The following is a 19500-nucleotide window of genomic DNA, read 5'->3' on the forward strand; positions in this document are numbered from 1 at the left end:
GGCATGTGTCTGTCTTGGGAAACAATGGAAGAGTGCGCCTTTGGGGGTGAAGTCAAACGGTTGGAGAGTTACAGTGCCTGCAGCAGCTAAAGCATTGTACTGGATGGTACAGTGCATGTTCTCGTGGAAGGACACAACCCTCTTGTGGAACTCAAGTGGGTATCATATCTTGTTGAACAGTGTGAAGAGTCCTTTTTGGCTGATGAGGTCAAAGACCTATTGATATAAGAATTAGAGGCCTCAGGTGTATACTTTGAGTATAATATGATTTTAGATGTTTTATATGTGTTGTTTTAATTCCATTTAACCTCTTAGATTGAATGCATGAAAAGAAAAGGTCTGCTCTCTGTGTCTTTTCTAGGAGCCTGCATTTTACAGCCCCTGTGCTCTTTGTCCCATAAACAACAAGGCTAATCTATCCCTAGGAATGCTTGGGGTGGCATAAACAGATGGCTCAAATAGCCTCCAGGATATTGTTCCAGGCCTCTCGTGAATTCACACCAGGGTATTAAGGATTTCTGATTAACTGCTGCAGCCAATCAGAAGCCGTGCCCTGGCTTCGGAAATCTGTTTCGGAAATCGAACAGACTCCTGGAACGGATTAAGTTCAGGAACCAAGGTTCCACTTTATTGCAGTAGAATAAAATACTGGGTCCCTATCTGGATGCTGGGCCTGCCTCTTTATTCCTTGGTTCCATGTTTTTCTTTAATTTTCCCTCGCCTCGATATTGAATCAGAGGAGTGAGGAGCAAATTCTCATGGCACTAGGAAGGTGATGTGGAAGGGGCACCTGCAGCTGGTGCAGTGAGAAAATCATGCCACAGATAGAACAATATACAAGTGAAGTAGACAGGGTGGGGGTGAAGAAGAAACTGAGAGCATGAAGTCAAAGGAAAGAGGTAGAGGTAGCATGCAATTGTGCTTTCTTCTATATGGGTCTTATGGAAGTGGCCATTCACTGGGACTGAAGACTCAGAACAAAGAGGTGCCAGGAGATTCAAGCTGTGGTCTATCACGGAGATAAGAAAAGCAATAAAGACAACAAGCATTGCGGCAAATGGGTTGTTGGATTCTATCATTAAAGCACACCTTACTTAGCTAATAATTAATATATCAAATCAGATATGCTGTTTGCAGGAGTGCCAACTTCTTACACAGCTGTATATGCTAGATAATGAAACATTCAAACGAGCACAACAAAAATAAAATGAATGGTGCATCCTATCTGAAAAAGGAGGGGGTTTGACTAGCAAAGGAACATCAGTGTACACATAGCTATAATTTCATACAATTTTTGCTTTCCTTGCTTATGTTTCTTGGATAGTACAGTAGTGACTTTCTCAAATTAAATAAAAAAGGAGGCTGGGATAAGTCATTCTTTTCAAACCTCTGTTTTTGTTTCAGATTGATTAGATCCTTCAAAAGAGAGAGATCAATTTGGGCTGGGGTAGATTTTTTTTTGGGGGGGGGTGCTTGAAAGTGGAAAGTATGCTTCAACTGTCTCGAACCTCTCAAGTTTATCAGATATTCAAAACAAACAAACAACTCCTTAGAAACAGTATACCGGTACCTGTTTGTTCTCCCCTGATTCTAGAGGGACCCCAGAACGTTTGGAAGGTGGTAGCTCCCGTTGTCCAAGATATTCCCCCCCCCCGACCTCTCTCAGGTGAGACAGGGCAAGTGTGCTCCTTCTCCTCAACAGATAAAATTTCCAGTGCATATACAGTGGCACCTCGGGTTAAGAACTTAATTCGTTCTGGAGGTCCGTTCTTAACCTGAAACTGTTCTTAACCTGAGGTACCACTTTAGCTAATGGGGCCTACCGCTGCTGCCGCACCGCTGCCACGTGATTTCTGTTCTCATCCTGAAGCAAAGTTCTTAACCCGAGGTACTATTTCTGGGTTAGCAGAGTCTGTAACCTGAAGCGTCTGTAACCCGAGGCACCACTGTACCCCAATGTCTAAAGAAAGAGAAAAGCCCACAGTGACTGAGCATTGTTCAGTGTTAGCATTTCATGAAAAGGAAAGGTTGTGTTGCATTTGTGTCTTGAGAATCTTTCAGGCAGCCTTTTTATTTTAGTGCCATGTTCAAAACTTAATCCTTTAAATCCTTTCCTATGCTGCCAGTTTTATTAATATTTGTTTCTGAAGTAGTCATATGGACAAGAAAATGAAAGCTGTTACTGCTCCGGTATCAATTAAAGCCACATATGTTTACTATCCCCAGTACAAAACTAGTTCACTCCCATTGTGATACAGTAGAGTTGTCATTGTTAGGCACATAGGTAATCAAGCAGCATCTACCAGTCTGCTCAATAAGTCTAGTTGGTGGGGTGGGAGAGCTGGGGCGGGGGGATGCACCTGACAACCAATGTGCTGCTTTGGTTTCAGATAGTACATGGGTAAAGGTAAAGGGACTCCTGACCATTAGGTCCAGTCGTGACTGACTCTGGGGTTGCAGCGCTCATCTCGCTTTATTGGCCGAGGGAGCCGGCATACAGCTTCCGGGTCATGTGGCCAGCATGACTAAGCCGCTTCTGGCGAACCAGAGCAGCACACGGAAACGCCGTTTACCTTCCCTCTGGAGCGTTACCTGTTTATCTACTTGCACTTTGACATGCTTTCGAACTGCTAGGTGGGGAGGAGCAGGGACCGAGCAACGGGAGCTCACCCCGTCACGGGGATTTGAACCACCGACCTTCTGATCGGCAAGTCCTAGGCTCTGGTTTAACTCACAACGCCACCCGCGTCCCAGTTTCAGCACCCTCTAGCATCTATGGTTGCTCATTTGCCATATTTAGCGTTAACTCTGGAAATGTATACTCGATTGTGACCAAACTAAGCCTCCTAGAGCAAAATATGCATCAGTATGACCCCCCCCCAACATCATAGAATTATAGATTCCCAAGGGTCATCTAGTCTACCCCTGCAAATATTATCATAAAACCTTCATCCCTGCTTTAATCAATGATATGAGACTCTGTGTCCTGGGATTTTTAGACTCATCTAGCCATGCACTGTCTGAAACCAAAGCGGTGCATTGGTTGCCAGATGAGAAACATCTTGGCATTTTTTCCAGCCCTCGCACCCCAGTATAGTTCCCACTACACGACACAACAAAGTACACAGATATCTGAATGTTTTAAAAGTTACAAAATGCCCTTTTGGATCTTCAGAATTATAAACGACTTCTTTCTTTTTCCTTTTTACCTTTTCACTAGAAATAGGAAAAGGGGAAGGACCTTAGTTTAGTGGTAGAAGAAGATTCTGGGTTCAATTGTATGTTTGTAGTGTTTCTGGAGCCATTTTGCACATTTAATTTGCAGGTGCAGGCCTGGACCTTAGTTTATTCCTGTAGCGTGGCTGGATCACTCCAGAAAGATGGAGATGACAGGCTGGTATTGCTGTTGGTACGAAGCCAAGGAATTGCTCACTTGCAGAGTTTAATGTACAGTCTGGTTAGACTTTTTCAGCGCTAGGCCCCTATTGGCCCATGTTACCCAGTCCCAGCACTCCCCTTTTCCTTCAAGCCTGCAGATTCTCTGTAACATAAGATGATCTTCCTGCTATCACAACCAATTTTCCACACTCCAGCAATGGAAGATGGACTTTACATCTCCTCCAGTCACTAGATAACACTATACTATACATTTTGAATTCAATCAAATCTTTTACCTGGACGCTATCCAAACCTAAATCCTGGCTTTGCAGTATTCAAAACCCACCACATTTCTCTTCTGCTCTCTGCCTATCCCAGGAACCTATGTGTTTTGTTTAAGGTTTGAAGCCATTTTAATTTCTCAAGGGCGGGGAGGATCCATTTATTTTTCATACCAGTACATGATACTTTTAGCACCTGGGAGGAGCTTAGTCAGCTTGTAACCTCTGTCTTGGAACTGAATCTACAAGCTGACCTCGTAAAGCTTGCCATACTTTCTGCACATGCCGTAGAGGCAAATGGGGCTTGTCAACCTGGGAAGGTAGTTCATCTAGATCAAGGAAAACTCTGATCCTAAACTTCTGCTGCCTTGCAGGACATCTTCGGCAGAAGAAAAGGCTAAGGAGTAAACTACACAAATCCAGAGTGGAGTCCTTAAGACAGTTGGATGGCACCTTGCACGCCTTCTTTTGGCAACTATGGCAGCCAAGCTGGTGCCCAATGTATTGCTCTGATTTCCTTTGTACCACGTCAGTGAGGCCAAGAGGGGAGTCTTGCTGCCTAGGAAGCCCAGGACCCATACATACTTCCCAGGCTTGCACACCAGGGAAGTCACTTTGGTGCTGCTAATGCAGCAAAAACAATGTGGTTTGGCTTCACCCATGGAGGCGCATGCCATTGTCTCTTGAGACAGACCGATGCCAACAACTAACTTTTGTAACATTTTGGTTGGTTCCAATAAAGGTATTGCCCAACTGTGGATTTTGAAGTTTTAAATATTTATTTTAGTTGGTTAGAACTCTGCTGAATTCTGAAACACGATTAATTTGTCACAGACGAAGCTGGCTGACTTAATTGCTTTTCACGGATGATCATGACGTGTGCTCATAAAGCAAACCAGATTATTTTCTGTGAAAGGAACAGCGAGAGCTCAAAGTTTGAGGGGTTCTGTTTGTTTGCTTTTGGTACAAAGAGTACATTTCAGTTCTTCTAGGTTAAAATTGTGAACCTTCATTCTCCCGCAAAAGAAAATTAATGATGGACGGATATTGACCTTAGTCTCTTGAAATGCTTTACTATTCTTGCATTGCAGAAGCAGTTGCTAAAATGATCACTGATAATTTTGTCTTTACTTAGGAAAACAATTGATATCTCTTCATGTACTCCATAACTTGAATCAAAGCAGGTTTTGTTCAGAGCACTTTTTAAACATCATCTTCGTTTCTGAAAGTGTATGTAAATCTGCTGTTGGATATTTGCTTCAGGGATTATATATTAAAGACATGAGAGCTGTGTGTCCCGTTGATAGGAATTGCCTCCTGACAGAACTGTATTTACTTGTAATTTTGTACTCAAAAAAGGAACACCACTATGTTGACCAAATAGTTCTGTATACAGTATTCAGTACAGTATTGTTTATTTGATTGTTGTTAGCCGCCCTGAGCCCGGCTTTGGCTGGGGAGGGCGGGATATAAATAAAAATTATTATTATTATTATTATTATTCTTAAAGATATCTTTAAATGTATTGGTTTTCAGAAATACCATCTTGAGCTTTGCTATCTGCTTCAATGGGAATCCTTTCTTTGCTGCTAGGAAAATGTGAAAAACCCTAGAAACAAGTAAGGGAAGCCTTTGTTTGGGTCCTAAAATGCCCACACTGGCTGAGTTTCCAGGTGTTGGTGTAGTTAGGAGATGCAAAATGGCCTTCTCCCATGTAGGCCCAGCTCCCTGATGACACAGGGAAGAGCCACGCTTCACTGTATTCTATATTACTAGCGTAATGTAATTACTGCCCAAAGCCCATCCAAACTAAAGTTAGGATGCGAGAATGTCTGTGACTCACATCTTCCTCTACCACTACTAGATTCAGAGGCACATAGTGGAGCTGATGTCAGTTGTCCTAACTGCCCATCCAGCCATGCTTTATGGCTCATCTGCATCTAACTGTGTGAAAAGCTGGGAGTTTGTGTACGGCCAAACACAGCAGGGATGAGCAGATAAATAAGGGTGGAGTATGGGTGTGGAGAAAACACTTTTTAAAATGAATTTGCTAGACAAAGGGCTTGATTTTGATACAGTGTATCATTACGGGGAACATGTAAGGGTTGTAATACACTCGTACCTTGGTTCCCAAACGGCTTGGCTCCTGAACAAATAGGCTCCTGAACGCCATAAACCTGGATGTAAGTGTTCTAGTTTGCAAACATTTTTGGGAAGTCGAATGTCCGTTTCGGCTGTCAGCATTGTTTCCGGGGCCAGTCAGCCAGTCAGAAGCCACACCTTGGTTTGCGAACGTTTTGGAAGTCAAACAGACTTCCAGAACGGATTGAGTTTGGGAACCAAGGTACCACTGTACTACGTATCTGTTGGTGACTAACAGTTGGCTGGCCTGGGGAAAACTGGGTTCTTTAAATACTGAGAAAATTGTAAAATTACACTTTTGATTGGCTTGTGGGTAGGAATTATTGAGCACTCATTGGGCAGGAAAAGTGGCCTGATGTAGGGGAGAATTCTATGCCATTCAGATAAGATTTATTATTATTATTATTATTATTATTAGTTAAATTTATATACAGCCCTATACCAGCAGGTCTCAGGGCGGTTCAGACTGGTTGAAGGATAGGCTGGTTGGGACATAAATAGGCCTGTTCTGCCAGTGTTGAGGAGACTGGAAGCAGAGATGAAGAAGAGGGAAAGAAGAGGGCTCAGGTGAAGAAAAAAATCTGAAGAAGACGGTGAAAGCCTGGATCTGAAGCAGAAACAGATGGAATAAAGGCAAAGCTAAAGGTGAAGACTGGCAGTGAAGCCATTAAGGGCAAAGATTACTTTGAGAAGAATTCTGCAAGGAGTTTCTGGAGTTGATGTGAGTAAGAATAGTCTACAGACCTGGCTCAAAAGAAACCAGCCGGCATCAAATACGTAGTGATGAGATGAACTGGGGAAGGGGGGCTAAAGGTAATGGGTTTATAAGTTAAACAGAGTTAGGTTTTAACTAGGTTTTACCAGCCATCTTTATGTAAATCTCTGTAACCATCAGCAACCTTACTGCAGCAAATATAAGTAAATCTTCAAGAAACAGTAACAAATGGAAGTACAGGTGAAACTCGAAAAATTAGAATATTGTGGAAAAGTTCATTTATTTCAGTTTGTACTATTCTTTTGTACTATTCTTTTTTTGAGTTTTACCTGTACAGCGTGCAGTTCACCTTTTGTTGTTGTTTAGTCGTTTAGTCGTGTCCGACTCTTCGTGACCCCATGGACCAGAGCACGCCAGGCACTCCTGTCTTCCACTGCCTCCCACAGTTTGGTCAGACTCATGTTTGTAGCTTCGAGAACACTATCCAACCATCTCGTCCTCTGTCGTCCCCTTCTCCTTGTGCCCTCAATCTTTCCCAACATCAGGGTCTTTTCCAGGGAGTCTTCTCTTCTCATGAGGTGGTGTTTCCTGCTTGGCAGGGGGTTGGACTCGATGGCCCTTGTGGTCTCTTCCAACTCTATGATTCTATGATTCTATGAAAGTATTGGAGCCTCAGCTTCAAGACCTGTCCTTCCAGTGAGGCAATTCACCTTATCATACCTTTATAATTTATAAAGAATATTTTGTTACTTTAATTGTAAAAGCATGTCTGGCTGGCACACCTACTGGGATATAATTAAAGGTGTTGGTAAACAATAAAGTGCAGGCATTTGGTTGTAGTAGTAGGAAGGTAAACCAGCAGTGGTGAATAAAAGCTGGCTTTCCCCCTATAAAAAACAGGTGGACCTCAGTGCAATGGGTATGGAAGAAGCAGAGCAAAAAACATACTTAAGGAAGAAAAAAGGGGGGAACAAAGGGGATTACAGGGAGATAGAAGGGGAAAGGGGAAGAAGTGGGTGGAGTTTGCAGAGAGAGCATGCCATGGGGCAGAAAGCTGGGTTATAGAAGACTGTGGGTTAAAAGAAAAAATCAAGCTAAAATTGTAGCAAAATATGCTTTTTCACAGTTAATGTTATGATCTACATTTTTAATAACTCAAAAAATCTATAAGTGTTTTGAGTTGTGCACCTTGGAATATATGGTATAACTGAGTATTTCTTTTAGCTTTTTTGTAATACCTTCGCCTCTGCGGACTTTTTTTTTTTAAGTTATTACAAGAAATGTGTGTTATATTTTCCTGTCTCCTGCAAACAGATGGGTGGACTGGACTAATGTCCGAACTTGATATGTAGAGTTGCGTCATGAATGTGCTTCCCAGATTTTATTGGTCTATCTTAATCTGCACAAGAGGTGTCCAATTACAAAGGATCCAACAAACAAAACATTTCAAACATGTGTTTTTTATGTTCAATCCCACATATTGCAGAAGAAAGACTTGGATCTGTTTGTAGTCTCCAAAAAAAATCAGACGCTAAAAAACACATCACATTCCTATTCTTTTACTCATTGCCCCCAGTCTCATTCTGTAAATGACAAAGCACTGCCTGCCATTTAAATTGTACATTTATTTCACAGTTAGCTGTTTCTGTCCACCCACACCTTGTGCACAAAACTGAGTTCCTTTTAATCCTGCATTCTAGTTTGGCAGCCTTATTTTTGTAACATTCAGTTTTTATCAAATGGTTTTATAGCATTTGCGGTGACTGTGGCTTCTGTTCCCACAAATATAGGCATAGGGTTTGTGCTAATTATTTCAAACATGGAAGTAAAGAATTATAAACTAATTTTTTAAAACCAAGTTTTCTTATGCGCTTTGTCTGCTTTTAAACGTAATGTTCCTGACCATATTCTGCGCTGTTCTATCCACACGGCTTAAGTTAACTTTTTCTTGCATAAAGGTAATAGCTTTCTTGGTTGTGCCTCTGGTTGGAAAATGATAGTAGGTGGCGAAGTAGCCACTTAGTGTGAGCTATGAGAGCTCTTTGACAGTGCAATGGACTCCCTTAGAAGTTGGTGGGCTCTCCTTCCTTGGAGGTTTTTAAGTGAAGGTTGGATGACCATATGTTGTAGATGCTTTAGCTGAGATTCCTGCATTGCAGAATGTTGGACTAGATGACCCTTGGAGACCCTTCCAATTCTACAATTCTATGAGTCTATGATCTTCGGGTGTCCGCTATCAACAGAGCCCATTGCCTTTCATTTATGCAATTAACAGCATCTGATTTTACTGTACAAGAGAGCTAGAAAAGAGGATTACAAAAATTCACGGAGGATAAAGCTATCAGTGGCTACTAACCACAATGGCTATGTTCTGCCTCCATTGTTGAAGGCAGTATGTCTCTGAACTCCAATTCTTGGGATTCACAAGTGGGAAAACAAACTCCTGCTATACTCAGGTCATACTTTCTGACTTCCCTTAGATATCTGGTCAGTGTTAGAAACTGAAATACGAAAACTAAGAACTAAGAACTAAATGGCACCTTAAACCTTGGTTACAGGCGCAACAACGGAATGTCTAGTCACACTTTATAACAAAAATACAAAGCTGAAAATGAATGAACTGCAGCTAAAATACTATGTTCATTTTTCACATGGTCTAGTCCTTCCCTGCCCACTCGCCTAATACTCTTAAGAGGGTCTCTTTTCCAGTCTTCAGAGAGTAGCCAGAAGTGGGGAGGCAGAAAAAGGTACTCCTTTCCTTTTACTCTGCAGTTTTAATCTGAAATCTTAGGTGCAGTACTGCGCCCAGTGCTCAGAAACTGCTCACTCTAATGAAATTCCCTGTTGCAAAATGCACCTAGAACAATAGGAGTTTTGAACACTGCATCTGATGGGCCATTGTGAGAACAGTACATTGAACTAGGACCTTGCTGGTGAAATGCAAGTAATAAATTTAATAATAATAATAGCAATAACTAGATGGGCTATTTGTATGTTTTACGTTCTAACTGGGGATCACAATTTGTTTCTCTCTAACAAGCCACAATTGTTGTTGTTGTTGTTGTTTAGTTGTTTAGTCGTGTCCGACTCTTCGTGACCCCATGGACCAGAGCACTCCAGGCACTCCTGTCTTCCACTGCTTCCCGCAGTTTGGTCAAACTCATGTTAGTAGCTTTGAGAACACTGTCCAACCATCTTGTCCTCTGTCGTCCCCTTCTCCTTGTTCCTTGCTCCTTCTTCCCCAACATCAGGGTCTTTTCCAGGGAGTCTTCTCTTCTCATGAGGTGGCCAAAGTATTGGAGCCTCAGCTTCAGGATCTGTCCTTCCAGTGAGCACTCAGGGCTGATTTCCTTCAGAATGGAGAGGTTTTATCTTCTTGCAGTCCATGGGACTCTCAAGAGTCTCCTCCAGCACCATAATTCAAAAGCATCAAAAACAAGCCACAATTGTTAGCCAATCTAAAACCATAGTTCGTTGTTGACTTGTTGATTGTGGCTTGTTCAGGAGCAACAAACTATGATCCCTCTGATTATGATGTGATGTGATTTGATAGCTTCCTACTTTGTTTTTCCAGCTGCTGCCAGGAAGAGAGTGAAAAAGCTGGAAAGCTGATCTTATCAGTATATGCAAATGTGGCCAATGGCAGAATGCTTTAAAGCTGGCTTTCAGTAGTGTTGACATCTGATAATGGAGGAACTGTGTAAAGTTCCTCAAGATTTCCTGCTTCTTGAATTCAGTAGTCTGTTAACCTATTATATTTGGATTATCTTTTAATCCTTAACTTCTGTTATAATCAGGATGCACACTGCTTAGTCATCATTCCATGTTAGCTGCTTTCCAAGAACTCATGGAATCATTACCTTGACATATCTCCTTGTTTCCCGAAGAAAGAAATTCTAGTAAGTCTATTAAAAAAACAACTGTTTTATTGACTTGAGGCCATGACCTTATACATCACTCTGTCCTCTTTTGATCTGTTCCCCTCAGTTTACATTTGTGAGGCATTACTCGGGTGGTCACGTGTTTGCTATATGCAAGAACAGACTGTAACTTCAAACTCTGTGCTTGAGACGGTTAATCCAGCACACTGACAAAATGAAATTTCCTGGTGATAGCTTCCCAAAAAACGGGGAGATGAGACAACAGGAAAAGTCTTGAGAGGATTACTCAACACTTCTACAGCATATGAACATTTCTGTATTGTTAGGAAATGAATCCTGTATTGGGAAAAGCAGTTCACAGTGATACTGATGACAATTGAAATGAAACGCTGAATCTTTAGTATGCTAGCAGATAAGCTTTTGTGCAGCTGTTGTCAGCGGCCATCTTCTTCAAAATGAATGCGGCTGCCTCTGAAAAACGCCCTCCAAATGTTTGAAATACTGTGTAGCAGTAAATGATATGCCAAACATTAGAGCCTCCGTGTTTTTACATGAGTAGCATGGGTAACGTGTCCTTTTATTTAAAATGCATCTCTGGGTTATTTGTGGGGCATAGGAATTCATTCATCCCCCCCCTTCAATATATAGCCTGGCCCCCCACAAGGTCTGAGGGACAGTGGACCGGCCCCCTGATGAAAAAGTTTGCTGACCCCTGCATTACAGCCTCCAGCCGTGGAGGCAGAACATAGCCATCATGGCTAGTAGCCACTGATGGCCAACTTCTCCATGAATTTGTCTACTCTTCTTTTAAAGCCACCCAGGTTGGCGGCCATCGCTGCCTGCCATGGGAACGAATTCCATAGTTTAATTTTGTGCTACATAAAGAAGCACTTCCTTTTGTCTATCCTGAACCCTTTGACATTTTGCTTCATTGGGTGTCCCCGAGTTCTAGTGTTATGAAAGTTGGAGAAAAGCCTTTCTTTATCCACTTTCTCCATGTCATAAACTTCTGTCACATCACTATTTATGGCTTAAGGCCCTCGTATCTACGGGACCGCCTCTCCTGGTATGCCCTGCAGAGGACCTTAAGGTCCATGAATAACCATAGTTTAGAGGTCCCGGGCCCTAAGAAAGTCAGACTATCCTCCACCAGGGCCAGGGCCTTTTCAGTGATGGCTCCGACCCGGTGGAATGCTCTGTCCCATGAGACTAGGGCCCTTCAGGATTTAATCTCCTTCCGTCGGGCCTGTAAGACAGAGCTATTCCGCCTGGCCTTTAATTTGAATTCAGCCTGATCTTTTATTTCCCTTCTCTTCCCTCCCCCTCCCCTTTTATGAAGATCACCCGCTCTGAGACCCCACAGCTAATTCTCCCCTGACCACCTCGCTGGCCCAAGTAGGACTAATTCAGCCAGCTAGCCCTGGGGATTATTTAATTGATTTTTGAATTTTATTGTTATTCATGTTTTTATACTATATTTTATGCTGCTTTTATAATTAAGTGTTTTAAGTGTTTTAAATTGGGTGTTAGCCACCTCAAGCCCAGTTTTTGAACCAGGAAGGGCGGGGTATAAATAAAATATTATTATTATTATTATTATCATCATCATCATCATCATCATCATCATCATCATCATCATCTCTCACTTGTCTTTTCTCCAAACTAAAAAGACTTTGTCAGTTTTATGTTGAATGCAGTAATCTAGAGGATTCTTTTGAACTGCGGAATAGTAGAGTCATCTCTCTACTGCCCTGGTGAGGGAACCAGATATGATATCTTATTTATTCTTTTGATATTATCCCGGGTGTTCTGTGGTTTGTGTGTGTCTTAATTTAGGGTATGGGGATTATTATTTTTCATAAAAGGGGCTGGGAGAATGCGTTAATTGGGTCTCTGTGAATCTGTGTCTATGCATGAAGCTCTTATGTAAGATGGCACCCATTGTTGGTTGGAGAAAACAAGCTTGAGAAAAGGCTTGAGCTGGGTAAACCAATGGCCTGCCTTGGTATAACACAGCTTTATGTGCTTATGCACATTTTTAAGGAGAAGCCTCTGATGACGATGCTAAATTTCTACCAGTGTTCTGTTTATTTTAGGAAGGGGTAGTTCAGACTTAGCATTTTATCTATGTGCTTGTGTAAGAAACACTTCATAAACATCTCAAGGAAGTGTTGGAAGTTGCCATTATAGCTGAAATGTGTCTCTTGACAATTTCTTAGAAACCCCTTTGAGGTTTCTTGATTTAGTCCCAAAAGCGTTTTTGCACATCATGAAATATGCCTTTGAGCTTCTCTGGCACTATTCCTGCACATGTGTGAACACTGCTATTGCAGAATAAAAAGCGGGAGAGAATTGATTTTTAATTGATGTGCTGGTTCTCCAGCCTGCTGGTTTTGCATTCATAGTGCAGAGATGGTTGTTTTGTTTTTGTTTGCATTTCCAATATTGTGTTTCACATCTGGAAATCCTTTTGACGTAGTTGGTATAATCAAATAATCAGAATTTAAGATCAGAAACGTTTCTATTGTCTAGTGCAAATGTATCATCTCATGATCTCTGTGACCACAGGGGCTGTAGAGAAGGAGGGGAAGGATTCAGACCAGCTAATCACCACTGCCAGCAAGTGGATATCATTACTCTCTGGCTGCCTCCACTAAGGAGGCCCTTTAACTTCTGGAACTTTACATGCTGATCCAGACTTCCTGTACTGGATAGTGTGGGTATTTAACTAGGCCTCCTGCAAAGGTTAAACCAAAACGATTAACTTTTACTATAAGATTGTATAGGACAGAAGTTTACTAATCGGTTTTTTATAAAGATATATATATATATATATATATATATATATATATATATATATATATATATATATGCAGGTTTTGGTGTCCTCGGGTGTCTTCCCGTGTAAAAGTTGGGGTGTCTAGGCGACGTTTCGACGAGGTCTCACTCGTCATCTTCAGGCTGGTGCTTTCGGCTTCTTGTTACTGGAACAGAGCGGGATCTCAGTGTTTGAGTTCCTATAAATACTGTAGAGGGGTGTGGTGTATTGCCTCAAAAGTTCTGGGCAGAGGGGAAGTTCCCAGGCTAGTGTTCTTTTCTTCTTTTGTTCCTTAATTACTTGAGGGATATCTTGAGTGATTTCTTGAGTGATATTCTGAGTACCACTTAGGTGGGTCATTAGGTGTGGATTAGTTGCTAAAGCCTTCGTGTCTTGACCTCTTGAATTTGTGAAGAGTTTTTCTGGGAAGATGGCTGTACTGCACTTAGTTGTGCTTTGGCTTGGCTTCGTGTATAGGGGCGAGCTGTGGTTTTGTGCCCTGTGCCAGCCAGATCTGTGTAGGGATTGCAGGGGGGTGCAGCATCCGGAGGTGCCACTATGGTTTGGTTACTGGATGGTGTCTGTAATTTATCTGTGGAGAGGGTCTGGGTTTGGGTCTGGTGTGGTTGATTGGTGGTGGCGTTCTGTGTGCCTCTGGATCTGGTGTCGGTTTTTGTGGGGAGGGCTAATTTCCAGATGTCTGGCAGGCGGGACGTGTCGTCACGCTTGTTCATGTTGTGAGGGTGTTTCTCTATCTCGATGGCTTCCATGATTATTCTCTTGTGGTGATGTTCCATGTTAAAGAGCAATTTGGAATCTGCAAAATTAATTTCGTGTCCTGTTTCTTTCATGTGTTGGAAAAGAGAGGAAGATTTTTCTTCTTTTTTGACGGCATTCTTGTGTTCTGCGATACGTGCATTTATTCGTCTGTTTGTTTGTCCAATGTACGTGGCTGGGCAGACTTTGCAGGGTATTTCATAGACCCCTTGGTTTTCCAACTGGATTTTATCTTTGGGGTTTCTGAGGATATTGGCTATTTTTTGGTTGGTGCAAAAGGCTGTTTTGATATTGTGTTTATGGAGGATTTTGCTAATTTTATCTGTAGTGCCCTTGATATAAGGAAGGAGGGCCATGCCATTGTTTTCTTCCGTGTCTTGGTTTTTGGGGGGTGTTTCTTTTTGGATTAGCTTCTTAACCCTGTTTTGCTGGTATCCATTGGCGATTAACACATTTGAGAGATTCTGTAACTCAGTTGTCAAGTGGTCTTTGTCAGCCAGGCGTTTGGTTCTGGAGATGAGGGTCTTGGCTACGGAGTTTATTTGTGCAGGGTGGTGGTGTGATTGAGCATGTAAGTAGCGGTTGGTGTGTGTTTTTTTCCGGTAGATAGTGTGTCCTAGGGAGCCATCAGGTTTTTTGTAGATTAGGACGTCAAGGAAGGGAAGCTGGTTGTTGGCTTCTATTTCCATAGTGAATTGTATTTTGGGGTGTAGGCTGTTGAGATGTGTGAGGAAGCTATCTAGTTTTTCTTTCCCGTGTGGCCAAATTACAAAGGTGTCGTCAACATATCTGAGCCAAAGTTTGGGTTTGTGTTCTGACTTGTCTAAAGCATTGGTTTCAAAGTGTTCCATGTACAGATTTGCGATGACCGGTGAGAGGGGTGATCCCATAGGTGCTCCTTCTATCTGTTTGTATCTTTGTCCATTGTGGATGAAGTACGTGTTGGTTAGGCAGTGGTTGGTCAGGTCCAGGATGTATTCGGGGGGATTGTATTTGTTTTGAATGGCTGTCAAGGCTTCATTAATGGGCACTTGTGTGAAGAGAGATACAACATCGAAGCTCACAAGTAGGTCATCGGGATGTAGGTTTTGCTTCTTTATTGTTTCTATGAACTGGAAGGAGTTTGTAACGTGTGAAGAGATGGATTCTGCATAGGGCTGAAGTTGCTTAGCGAGAAATTTAGCGAGATTTTGTAGAGGTGAGCCTATGGAGCTGACTATTGGTCTGAGTGGTGTTCCTTCTTTGTGTATCTTGGGGAGGCCGTAGAGTTTGGGGCATCTGGATGATTTTTCTCTGGGGATGATTCTTAGCTGGATTTCTTCACTGATAGGAGAGGCTTTTATTTTGGATTTGGTGGTTTTTTCCAGATAGGTGGTGGGATCTGTTTTTATAGGTTGGTAGGTAGGGTCTTGGAGTAGATTTGATAGTTTTGCTTGGTAGTCCGATGTGTTCATCACAACAGTGGCACCTCCGGATGCTGCACCCCCCTGCAATCCCTACACAGATCTGGCTGGCACAGGGCACAAAACCACAGCTCGCCCCTATACACGAAGCCAAGCCAAAGCACAACTAAGTGCAGTACAGCCATCTTCCCAGAAAAACTCTTCACAAATTCAAGAGGTCAAGACACGAAGGCTTTAGCAACTAATCCACACCTAATGACCCACCTAAGTGGTACTCAGAATATCACTCAAGAAATCACTCAAGATATCCCTCAAGTAATTAAGGAACAAAAGAAGAAAAGAACACTAGCCTGGGAACTTCCCCTCTGCCCAGAACTTTTGAGGCAATACACCACACCCCTCTACAGTATTTATAGGAACTCAAACACTGAGATCCCGCTCTGTTCCAGTAACAAGAAGCCGAAAGCACCAGCCTGAAGATGACGAGTGAGACCTCGTCGAAACGTCGCCTAGACACCCCAACTTTTACACGGGAAGACACCCGAGGACACCAAAACCTGCATTCCTGTACCCGTGAAAATCTACGAAAACATATATATATATATATATATATATATATATATATATATATATATATATATATATATATTAAGGTAGTTTGAACAGTTAACCATAAAAGCAAATGAAAAATAGCAGAACCCCCCCCCCCACATTCATTTAAATCTAATCTAGATGTTTTCCATTTCTCCTCGTTCAGCTTTTGGATCCACTGCAGCCAGTGATGGATTTACGTATAAGCTAAACAAGCTATAGCTTAGGGCCCCACTTTCTTGGGGCCCCCCAAAAAATTTAAAGGAGGGAAAAAACTGGATGTACATTTCCAAAATATAAGATAAAAAAACAAATAAAATAAAACCTACATACAGCAACAGTATGTATTAATAATTATTTCACTATTAATGCACTTCTTCTTAATTGTATTTCACTGTTAATATATTTCTTCTTAATTGTATTTCCGTTCAACAATTACTTTGATAAAATACATATTTTGCTGTGTGCAAATGGCTTTAGATACCTATTGGGTCCATAAATTGCTATATAGCATATAGTCAACAACAACAACAAAAACAACCCAGCGACAAATTGTTATTGACAAAGGACAGCTGGACATATAAAGGGGCCCATTACCTTCAATAGCTTAGGGCCTCATAAAACCTAAATCCGGCCCTGAGTGCAGCCCTTTCATTCTTGGCTTTCCCCCCCTTCTGATTTCAACTTGTTCTTCCTCATCTCTGACTCTAACATCTGTATTTACATGCATTATTTTACTCTCCCTCTCAACCTCTTACCCGGTAAGAAGGGCACTAGAGTTCCGTTTTGGTTTCTGAATTCCACAAATTGGTTGTGTTTCTTCCTTCTCCCTTTTAGATCTTTGGCTTTGTTTCCCCTTTAGGCTTCAGTTTGCTGGGCTGAACGTTTAAATCTCCTGTTTGACCTTCTGAACCTCCCGGTGAGAACAGCCTCTAAAATAGAAAGCTGCAGTTCTGCAACTCCCCATAATACAAAAATGGCTGAAAACATTCCATTCCTTCACACTCTCTTAGCCACGATTGTTTTATCGGGAGCGTCTTGTAGGCTTGTGTTTTCCTTCCTCCTCAGCCCTGCACAAATTGTCTCTTTAGAGTTAATTGTGATGTGGTGACATGTCTGTTCTTAGCGTAATGCCAACTAACCATGGTTAGCTTTATCTATGGTTTGTAAAGCACCGTATTTTTCGCCCTATAGGACGCACTTTCCCCCCTCCAAAAACGAAGGGGAAATCTGGGTACGTCCTATGGGGCGAATGCAGGCTTTCGCTGAAGTTTGGAGAGCAAGAGGGGTCGGTGCGCACCGACCCCTCTCGCTCTCCAGGCTTCAGGAAGACATCCACAGCCTAGGCAGCCCTGCGGGAGTTCCCGCAGGGCTGTCTAGGTTGCGGATAGCAGCCTGCTTCCCGGAGCATCGGGCGCCCTGAAATCGGTTCACAACATAAAAATTCAAACTAAGAAACACCAAATACATAATGAAAATAAGAACAAAAGGAAACCAATAATTCCCCATCCCACAACACATTTAAAAAGGAATCGGATATTAATCAGCCAAGGCCTGGTTGAAGAGGAGCATTTTTGCCAGGCACCTAAAAGTGTATAATGAAGGCGTCACTTGAACCTCCCTGGGAATAGAATTCCTGAAACAGGGCCACTGCAGAAAAGTCCTGTTCTCATGTTGCTACCCTTTGGACCTCTTGTGGAGGAGGCTGGGCTGGGTTATATCAGTGGTGTCCAAACTTTTTTCAAAGAGGGCCAGATTTGATGAAGTGAAGGGCCTTGAGGGCCGACCAAAGTTGTTTTTAGGGTTGAAGTTGTTGAGGTTTTTAAAGGATTTTACCCCAGGAAATAAACTGCCACAGGGGCCGGATTAAACCGACCGATGGGCCGGATTAGGCCCCCCAAATGGACTTTGGACATACCTGGTTTATATGGAGAGAGGTAGTCCTTGAGGTATTGCGATCCTGAGCCTTAGGTCATCAACCTTTCTGGACCCATGGGCTTATTTGCCAACTGGATAATCTGTTGTGGGCACCTCTCTCTCTCTCTCTCTCTCTCTCTCTCTCTGTGTGTGTGTGTGTGTGTGTGTGTCTTTCTCATCCCACCCTGCCAAAACCTATTTGTTGTTGTTGTTTAGTCGTTTAGTCGTGTCCGACTCTTTGTGACCCCATGGACCAGAGCATGCCAGGCACTTCTGTCTTCCACTGCCTTCCGCAGTTTGGTCAAACTCATGCTGGTAGCTTCAAGAACACTGTCCAACCATCTCGTCCTCTGTCGTCCCCTTCTCCTTGTGCCCTCAATCTTTCCCAACACCAGGGTCTTTTCCAGGGAGTCTTCTCTTCTCATGAGGTGGCCAAAGTATTGGAGCCTCAGCTTCAGGATCTGTCCTTCCAGTGAGCACTCAGGGCTGATTTCCTTAAGAATGGATAGGTTTGATCTTCTTGCAGTCCATGGGACTCTCAAGAGTCTCCTCCAGCACCATAATTCAAAAGCATCAATTCTTCGGCGATCAGCCTTCTTTATGGTCCAGCTCTCACTTCCAGACATCACTACTGGGAAAACCATAGCTTTAACTATACGGACCTTTGTCTTTGTCCATGGAGTTTTCTTGGCAGGGCCAAAACCTATTAAGACTGGCTAAAGTAGAATGCTTTTTTCAGCAGGGGAAGGGAGAGAGGGGAAGGGACAGCAGGCACTCTGAGGGTACTTATATGCCCACAGGAGCAATGTTGAAAACCCATGATGATCCTTGAAATGGAGATGGGATGTTATTTGCTTCACCTTAGATAGCAAAAAGTCTGTGGGGAGGCCCTGACCAAAGTTATTGATAAAAAGCAGGAGAACTTGCTCAAGAGGGAGGAGTAAATGAGTGTATAAGCCTGTGGGCTTCTTATGATCTCTTTAGCATTGTTCAGAATTCAGGAAACATTATGAACTGGTTTTGACATAATGCTAAACCATTGCTGTTTGGGAACTGCATTTAGTTTTAACTATAGTATATCTAGTATATATAGTATACCCACAGCGCGGGTGGCGCTGTGGGTAAAACCTCAGAGCCTAGGACTTGCCGATCGCATGGCCGGCGGTTCGAATCCCCGCAGCGGGGTGAGCTCCCGTCGTTCGGTCCCAGCTCCTGCCCACCTAGCAGTTTGAAAGCACCCTTAAGTGCAAGTAGATAAATAGGTACCGCTTTATAGCGAGAAGGTAAATGGTGTTTCTGTGTGCTGCGCTGGTGCCGGTTCGCCAGAGCAGCTTCGTCACGCTGGCCACGTGACCCAGAAGTGTCTGCGGACAGCGCTGGCTCCCGGCCTCTTAAGTGAGATGAGCGCACAACCCTAGAGTCTGTCAAGACTGGCCCGTACAGGCAGGGGTACCTTTACCTTTTACCTATATCTGAACAAGCTAGGGAGATAGGAATGAAGAAGGCTAAGTTTCATTCATGTAGCACAGAAGTTACTTTGGGTCACTTTTGTGAGCAAAGTGACTAACAATTATTATTATTAGTTTCTATGCTGGGC

At 42.7% G+C, this 19500-nt stretch overlaps 1 protein-coding gene and 1 long non-coding RNA gene across 8 annotated transcripts in view; one reads left to right on the plus strand and one right to left on the minus strand.

The window, feature by feature from the left end:
- Positions 1 to 17070, minus strand: part of LOC310707175 — a 28317-nt gene extending 11247 nt beyond the window's left edge. Inside the window, exon 1 of the long non-coding RNA XR_014526376.1 lies at positions 16745 to 17070. This is a non-coding gene — a long non-coding RNA (uncharacterized lncRNA). The remainder of the gene's footprint in view (positions 1 to 16744) is intronic.
- CEP128 (centrosomal protein 128) overlaps positions 1 to 19500 on the plus strand; it is a 185055-nt gene that overhangs the window by 88868 nt on the left and 76687 nt on the right. The gene's annotated exons all lie outside the window — the stretch shown is intronic.

Source organism: Podarcis liolepis, assembly GCF_965112155.1.
Source record: "Podarcis liolepis genome assembly, chromosome: 1".
In the NCBI taxonomy this organism is placed as follows: Eukaryota; Metazoa; Chordata; class Lepidosauria; order Squamata; family Lacertidae; genus Podarcis; species Podarcis liolepis.